Below are 7,981 nucleotides of genomic sequence, written 5' to 3'. Positions count from 1 at the left end.
CCATTCATTAGCAAGAGGCATCTGGCCCATAAAGTTCAAGTGAAGCAGAAGCCAGATGGTCCAGGAAATGGCAGAGGGGCCACAGAACCACAGCTTTCCCCATCAGGGGTGCCAGAAGAGACTTGGAATCACCAGGTCTATGCTTCTATTAACAGGTGGAGAACATGTACAACTATTATATATCAATGACTTTTTTTAAAAAACAAGTGGAGAATCTGAGGTCCGAAAGCAGACAGGACTGTTATGGTCACACAGCTTGGCTCTCATGCCCTCAGGTTCTCCCTAGTCCATGCTCTGGTCAGTTTAATAGTTCTCAGGGGTGTACAGAGCCATTGGGACAGACCACAGGATGAGCAAGATGGCCACAGAGGAGGCAGGCAGAGGGAGAGCCAGTCAGGGGCTCGTGATGGACCTGACTTCATCGGGAATGAGTGCAGGGGAAGGGATCATGATCCCAGGGAGCCAGGCCATACTTGTGGTAGGGAGGTGGAGGTGAGGGGTGAAGCAGAGCAACCCTGTGGCCCTGCACAGCTCAGCCCATGTGTGTGACCCCGTGTATGATGACATCCCAATCATGGCACACCATGGCTGCACATGTGTGCCTCTGTGACAATGTCACAGCCCCGGGCCACACTGTGACTACACCATGTATCTACCTGTAACAAGGTGCTGCTGCTCCTCTGACCAGAGCAGTTGAGCATGTGGCCATGTCCAAAGGGTGTTCGTGACTCTGGGCACCTGTGGGCCTGGGATTATGCATCTGTTTGAGAGATATGTAGGGTGTACACCTAGGAATGTGACCAACAGGCTGCGCTGAGAGACACTAGGTCCTAAGAACTTCCAAACTTGAAATGTCACTTCAGAGTGGCCAGCAGTTTTCTGTCTGCTAAGACCAGGCAGGTTGTGGAAAATGATTTTCTAAATGTGGTTACAGAAATGTAGAGTGACAGCCCTTCTGCTGCACAGCTCTGGTCATCTTCTGATGTGGTGGCCAGGGAAGAGAGTGGGAGAGGAATCAGGAGGGGGAATAGGGGTCTGTCCTGCAGGCTCTACCCAGCTCAGCTTCAAGGGGCTTCAGCTGACTCCTGACCACACAGTCCACAGACCAGCCTGAGATCGGAGGTGGCCTGTCCCAGGGTGAGCTTAGAAAAAGCCATTGGGGAGGGCCCATGGGAGCTTGCATATGCGTGGGTGGCAGTGGAGTGGCACAGTGTCGGGACATGAGCACTTACACACCAGGAAGGCTCCCGAAGATGCCCGTCTGGCTCAACTGGGTACCTAGTAAATGGCCTCACTCCGTTTCCCCTGGCTCTCTCCAGGCCATCTGCTGACCAGCCGTCTGCCCCTAGCTTTCCACACTCGCCTCTCTGCTGACACAACCTGCCCACGAATGGCCCCATCTCTGGGCCCACAAATGGCCCTATCTTTGGGGCCTAACGACTCACCCACACATACTCACTTGCACATAGTTCACGGATAATCCTCGTTTATTTGCCCACTCTACTCATTCATGTGTTTATTCATATGTTCATTCATTCAACAAATGCTCACCCACTAGATACCTCTTGTGAGCCACCAACCCTGCTAAACTTCTCCAACTCCCTGGGTCAGAGAAATGAAGGCACAGTCCCAGTGGACCTCGGTGTGGGCGGCTCAGCAAAGAGGAACCTGGAGGCTGGGTGGGCTGATGGCCGTTAGCTGAGGGAAGCACTCAGGGGTGTCACAACCATGCCACTGCATCAAGCCGGATGGGCTCTGGAGGTTGGGTAAACACTGTGGCTGCCTTCCCCCAACCCCAGGCTGGGTCTGGCACCATCACCCTAATGAGCCGGAGTTGAGCCCCAAGGCTTCAGAGCTGTCCTCTAATCCCAAAGCCCACAGAATATGACCCATCCCTTGGGGTGGTTCTCAGGGTCCCTTCAGTTGGGCCCAGATTGCCTTAGCTGCCCCCATGCCCCCTTCCCACCAGCTACACCAGATTTTGCAACTTCCCTGAGGCCTTGGACGACTATGGCCTTCCAGCTCCTCTATACTGTCCCTTCCCAAGGGGGCCTGGAGCCCAGCTTCCCAGGCTGCCCACAACCTCCCAACTTCTCTGCCATGTCTCCTTGCTGACATTTCAGTCATGATAATAGTAATCATAATTAGATCTATCCAACACCTCCTTGGCACTGGGCATGAATGGGTGATATTTCCAACCCTCTCATATTCCAAAGCATAGTGGCCAGAGCTGGAGGTGGCCAAGAGTGTGGCACTAGATCCCCCAGCCTGGGACCCTGGTCAGCTCCTGGCCTGCTCCACCCCCAGTCATTGCCCAGTTGGCTCTTTCTCCTTCAGAGCTCACCCTGAACGTCCCCTCCTCAGAGAGGCCTCTCCAAGCCTCCAAATGGAGCAGGCTCTGTCCTTGACACTCAGAGCACCACGTGAGCTCTCACCCTAACATGATTGTGTGTCTGGATGGCATGTTCTTCTGGACATCTGTCTCCCCCGCCAGAGTGCCCACTCTGCGAGAACAGGGACTACATCTGCCTTGTTCATAGCTGCCATCCCAGAACCTAGTTCAACACCAGGCAAACAGTAGGTACACAGTAAGCATTTGCTGAATCAAAAAAGCCTATTTATCCATTTGGATATCCATTTCACCATATGGCTGGGCCTGGCTCCAACTCCTGACCTCGTCACCCACCTTGGCCTCTCAAAGTGCTGGGATTACAGGTATGAGCCACTGTACTCAGCCCCCATGTCTCTTAAAAAAAAATCTGGATATGAATCTCTTCTAGAAATACAGGAAGAAGGCCTGGACACACCAGGCTCTGTTTCTAGGGATAACAATGGCCAGAGCTGAAATGTGTCTGTCCTTCAGCCCAGGGGTCCAGGGTACCCACTGTCCTCACCTATCTGGACCCCACAGGCTTCTGCACTGCAGATCCCAGGTTTATGCTGCAAAGCTAAGGCTTACTAGGTCTGCAGAGTGAGGGGCGGGGCTAAGAAGGCTTCCCCAAGGTAAGGGGTTGTTACTTAGCTTTCCTTTGCTGATTTCACTCTCAACTCCAAAGGCCCCAGCAAGGCCGTGACAATTCTAAGGCAGGTGAACGTTGGTGTTGGCATCACAAGCCTGCTAGTCTTGCACAAGAATCTGTTAACTCAGTGTCAATGGGGGACTCAATGGCCTCTGGTTTCACTTCCCACACCAAGGACTGAGGGTTTTAATTAAATTCAAAGGCAAGTCCTGGAGAGAGGGTGCTACCAGTAGCCCTTTAGGCAGCTTGGTCCGAGGGTCTTGACATAGTGGGTGACAAGGTAAGGACCCAGTGATTGAGGTGCAGCTGCTGGTAGGCAGGCCCAGCTTACATCCTGACTCCAGCTCTGAAACTTTGGACAAGTCACCTTCCCGAGGCCTCATCTGTAGCCCACAGCTAATATTACCTGCATGCTGTTTCCAGGAAGAGTTTCCTCCACCAATCACAGCAGCAGTATCTCATTGACCTTGTGTGGAAAGTATGTCAGGGTTCTCCAGATAAACAGAACCAACAGGAAAGAGAGAGAGAGATGGATTTTAAGGAATTGGCTTACATGACTGTAAGCCAAGTTCTGGTAAGTCAGAACTTGGTAGGGCAGGCTGGCTGGCTGGAAACTCAGGCAATATTTCTACGTTACATCTTGCGGCAGCAGTTCTCCTTTTCTAGGAAACCTTGGTTTTTGGTCTGAAGGCCTTTGGTTGATTGATTGAGGCCCACATTGTTGATAATCTCCTTTACTTAAAGTCGACTGGTTGTAGATATTAATTACATGTACAAAATATCTTCCCAGGAACATCTCGACTAGTATTGTTTTTTTTTTTTTTTGAGATGGAGTCTCACTGTCACCGAGGCTGGAGTGCAGTGGTATGATCTCGGGCTCACTGCAACCTCTGCCTCCCGGGTTCAAGAGATTCTCCTGCCTCAGCCTCCCGAGTAGCTGGGACTACAGGCACCCACCACCACGCCCAGCTAATTTTTGTATTTTTACTAGAGACAGGGTTTCACCATGTTGGCCAGGCTGGTCTTCAACTCCCAACCTCTGGTGATCTTCCTGCCTTGGCCTCCCAAAGTGCTGGGATTACAAACGTGAACCACCACGCCCAGCCTAGGCTAGTATTTAACCAAACAATGGGCACCATAGCCTTGCCAAGTTGACACACAGCATTTATCCAGTACAGAAAATATCACTCCCTTTCTGTGCATGAGGAAATTGAAGCTCAGAGAGGCTGTACCAACTGCTTAAGGACATAGAGCATACAGGATGGAGCGGGAAGTTGAACTTAGGCACCTCGCTGCCTCCACTCTCTGAGAATAGAGCCACAGGTGGCTGCTTCAGAGGGGCCTGTGAGAGTTGAAACACACAATCCCTGGTACCACACTACGGTAGAGACACAATTCAATTTGCTAGTGACTGTTATTACTACTACTATTAACACAGATCATTCAATAAGGGGGTGGCTGTGGGAGCAGGGAGAGGAGACAGAGAGGAGAGGGCTGCTGGTACCCACCATTGGAGATGGGTCTTAGGGTGACAGAAAACTCTTTCCTCTTTGCAAAAGAGCCCCTTTCCTCCTTCTAGGAACCTCCAAGAAGGGAGCCAAGGAGGGCGGGAGGCCTCTGCCAGGCTGTGGGTCCTGAATGCTGTGCAACTGGGCCCAGAGCTGCTGGCCAGGTGCAGGGGAGAGACAGTGAGCAGTGTCTACCAGTGTGTGGGGTCTGGAAGGAGTCCTGCCTTCTGAGGCTGTGGCTGGCTGCCCAGAAGTTCCCGGAAGTGGACAACCTCTCCTGAGTTGGGTGGCCGGCGGCTAGCCAGAGCCTTGGCCAGCATCCTTGGCTAGATGCTCCCATCTGCCTGCCCAAACTGGTTCTGTCACCCAGAAATAGAGAAATGACTCACCTGAGACCTGAGGCCCTTGAAGCTGCCCCAGCCTCAATCCTCCCAGCTTCTTCACCCGCCCCCACGGGGTGGAATGCTGGACCAGAAGGCAGAAGGCCAGGATGTCACCATGCTCCCCACTTGCTAGCTGTACGACTTTGGGCAACTTAACCATTCTGAGCTTCTGTCCCTCGTATGGGTTAATAATTGCACAGACATCTGTAGGGTAGCTGTTCGGGGGGCCTGAGGTCGTGCACATAATCACAGAGCCAGGTCAAACATTTGCACACGGTGGCTGCTGCTGCCATCTTTGCTCAGCAGATTCTCATGCTCCCTGGCCTTCTCCTTACTGGCCCTGCCCAGCCAGCACACTTCTCCACATTTACTCTCTCCTCATTCCTCCTCCCCTTTGTTCCAGCTCCCTCATGTCTGGGTAGATGGGGTCCTGGGTAGGCCTTTAAATGCCAACAGGACCAGAGAGAAATAAGGTCCCTGAATTGGTGGATAATTGCACTGTTGATGATGGCGAGATTCTAATGTCTCCTGGCCTGCCTCTGCCACACACTCCTCCCTCTCCCCTGCTCTCTTGACTCCAGCCTCCCTGTCTTCCTCCATGCTCCTCCTCCACATTAGGCTCCCTCAAGCCTTCACTGGGGCCCCTCAGCCTGGTCACCCTTCCCAGATGGCATCTCCTTGACGCCAGGGTGCAGCCCTGAGGTGGGTCCCCCTTCCCATCCCACCGTTCTCTATCCCAGCACCCTTGTCACCCTGGTCACAGCCTGCCACGGCTTCTTTGCTGATGTCTGTCTGCCCAGCAGCTCAGGAGGACAGGGAGGGAGGCTTCCCCACACTGCGCATCCTCATCCCCCTAAGCCCCTGCATGTGAATCAGGTAGACCAAGGCCCCTTGAAGGTGATGGGGCAGAGGCAGGCACAGCCAGCCACAGGAGAGGGCTCAGCCTGGCCCTGCCTCTGCCCCACTACCTTCAAGGGGCCCTGATCTGCCTGATCCACCTCTGGGGGTTTGGGGGGATGAGAACAAGCACGGAGGAATCCACCTCTGGACCAGTCCCTTCCAGAGAGCCCCTCATAACTAGCCAGATCCTTCCCCTACCCCTGACCCCAGACCCTCCTCCAGAGGCTGTGAGTGTGGTGTGGGACACATAGAAAGCAGGACACCTGGGTCCCCCTGCAACCCAAACATCACGTTCTGTGTGACCTCGAGCAAGTCCTCTCCCCTCTCTGAGTCTTAGTCTCCCTGGCTATAAATGGCTTAGGGCTGGGGACACACACTGATGCCTACAAGGTCAGGGAGGTGTCGCTGCTTGGACATTACATTCCTCAGGGTTGAGGACTCACTGAAGGGAGGGCTGATAGAGAATTAGAGAGAGCAGACCCTGCCTGGGCCAACCCAGGGGCTCCAGGTCTGCTGATTTCTCAAAAGAAGCTAAACATCTGAGGTTTGATGAGAAATCTCCTGTTGGTTAAATGTTGACAACAAATTCATATTTTATTACAAAACAAGCACTATGTGGGCCACACAGAACTTATCTGGGTCACAGTTTGTGGGTGCCAGGCTAGAGGGCTCAGTTAAGGGGTGCCCTGGGGCTCTCTGGGCATTTTCTGCTCTCTAGGATGGGGGCTGCTGGTCCCTACACGGCCCCCCAACTCCAGATCTGCCTCCTGAAGCATTTATTGGCTTTGCCCCACTCCAGCCCCTCGCTCTCCTCTCACAAACCAGAGCTCACCCCTTGCTCTGCAGCCATAGTCTGAGGGGATTCCAAAGGCAGGGTTAGGATGAGGCTGATGCCAGAGACCTCAGAACCCCTCTGCTCTGCCAACCCTGAAATTTCATCTCACGTGGCGGCTCCTGGGCCCCATCACTGTAAACCCTGGAGCTCACGCCTCCAGCCCTTCAGGGCAGAGCTGAGCTGTTTCCAGATCCTCTACCCACTGTGTGAGGCTGGCGTCCACCTACCACTACACAGAAGGGCACTGACACTCCAAGGAGCAGAAGCAGCACAGGTTGGAGGTGTCCTATGTCCACCAGGGGTCTCCTTGAGAAGGACGCAGGATTTCTTGCTTGGCTGACAGATGTGGAAACTGAGGCCAAGAAGAAAGCAGCAGGTTTGCCCAGACTGAGCTACCTCATCTTCCTGGAGGGGTGCTGCTAAAAATAATTCCTGGGAGAAGGGGTCCCAGTGACGAGTGCCATGTCCTCTCCAAGTCCACTCGCTGGCCTGCCGCCCTCCACCGCCACACCCTGCAAACTCACCCGTCTCCTGTGCCAGGAACTTGCTACCATCAGCACCATTCCCTAACAGTATCCAGCACTGATCTGGAAGCAGAAGAAGCTGTCTGACATCACTCGCCACATCGCGGCTCCAGGCAAGGGTGTCCCGGCTGCAGGTGAGTCCACTGGGAGCATTGCCAAGGGCTGCAGTCCACTGGCACTGAGAACACCAAGGAGAACTGACGCTTCTACCACCAGCTGCGACTGATAGCTGACAACTGCGTGAATCCCTGCATTGGGTGTGCCATCCTCTTCCATGAGATGCTCTACCAGAAGGCAGATGATGGGCATCCCGCCCCCCAAGTTATCAAATCCAAGGATGGTGTTGTGGGCATCAAGGTAGACAAGAGTGTGGTACCCCTGGCAGGGACAAATGGTGAGACCACCATTCATGAGCTGGATGGGTGCTCAGCACTGTGCCCAGTACAAGACGGATGGAGCCGACTTTGCCAAGTGGCATTGTGTGCTGAAGATTGGATAACACACCCTCTCAGCCCTCGCCATCATTGAAAATGATGTGGGGTGCAGTAGCTCATGCCTGTAATCGCAGCACTTTGGGAGGCGAAGGCGGGCTGATCACGAGGTCAGGAGTTCAAGACCAGCCTGGCCAACATGGTGAAATCCTGTCTCTACTAAAAATACAAAAATTAGGCAGGCATGGTTATGGGTGCCTTTAATCCCAGCTACTCGGGAGGCTGAGGCAGGAGAATCGCTTGAACACCGGGAGGAGGAGTTTGCAGTGAGCTGAGATTGCGCTACTGCACTCCAGCCTGGATGACAAAACAAGACTCCA

At 53.7% G+C, this 7,981-nt stretch overlaps 1 pseudogene; it reads left to right on the top strand.

The window, feature by feature from the left end:
- The first annotated feature begins 7,108 nt into the window (after positions 1-7,108).
- The window catches only part of LOC108315834, a 1,666-nt pseudogene continuing 793 nt past the window's right edge, over positions 7,109-7,981 (top strand).

This window comes from Cebus imitator, unplaced genomic scaffold (assembly GCF_001604975.1).
Source record: "Cebus imitator isolate Cc_AM_T3 unplaced genomic scaffold, Cebus_imitator-1.0 Scaffold0, whole genome shotgun sequence".
NCBI classification, from domain to species: Eukaryota; Metazoa; Chordata; class Mammalia; order Primates; family Cebidae; genus Cebus; species Cebus imitator.
Note: the sequence above shows the minus strand (reverse complement) of the source record. Positions and strands in the feature narration are given on the sequence as shown.